This window comes from Populus euphratica, unplaced genomic scaffold, assembly GCF_000495115.2.
Source record: "Populus euphratica unplaced genomic scaffold, PopEup_1.0 scaffold337.1, whole genome shotgun sequence".
NCBI lineage: Eukaryota > Viridiplantae > Streptophyta > Magnoliopsida > Malpighiales > Salicaceae > Populus > Populus euphratica.
In genome coordinates this window covers 248,753-249,669 of record NW_011500232.1, presented here as the reverse complement: position 1 = coordinate 249,669, position 917 = coordinate 248,753, and positions in this window count along the sequence as shown.

Genomic DNA, 917 nt, shown 5'->3' with positions numbered 1-917 from the left:
TTACGTGCTAATTTCCCAACTTGTGTAATATTTCTGAAGCTGATACAATTAAAAAAAAAAAAAAACACGAAGCTGATACAATTTGTTTATGATCACCATCATGTATTTTTATGCAGATCACCCTAGACAGAAACTAAATGGAAGGCCTTAAATGGCCACTTTAGACGCCATGTTGAGAGCATTCCATACTAGTCCTATCACGATCTCCACTCGTGCCAGTTGGCGTTTCAGCAATTCTGAACCGCCAAGTCCAGCACTGACTGCTGCTTTCAGCTTTGATATTGCTGCACCACTACTTTTTCATCAGAACCTTTCTAGGTTTAAGTTGGATCTCTTGAACTGGAACTCTAGGAGTAAAACCAGTCATGTATCTTGGCCGCAGATGTAGGCCAGTTGGGAAACTCGGACGATATCCTACTTTATCAACCCCCATTCGGCACGCAGTAACAAAAGCATTGGTAAAAGCTAGCTAGCGCCGAGAATCCATCAAGTGTCCTATGAGAAACAACGATACCAATGGCGAATCCACCACATTCAAACATGTCGAGCTGGACAGTTACCAATGCTGTCTGGTCCGACTCGAACGGAAGATGGACCTGTTGATTGAGGAGCTCGGTTTCCTGCAGGTGCTCTACCCTCTCAGGAAATTGAGAGAGGCAGCTGTTTACTTGGACTTCCAAATATTCTGCTCCCTTGCCATTACAGTGGATCGAAGCATCATCTTTGAGGCACCTGCCTCCAAGTGGATAGAAAAGGGTTGAGATTTGGGATAGCGATTTCTGCAACTGTTTGCTTGTTTGTTCAATATTGTTGACACCATGTTCTTGACCTTCTCAAGCTAGCTAGAATTGAATGCTTTCCAATCGCAATGATCCATGTATGTATAGGATATATAGGATCACATCGTGGGTTCAGCA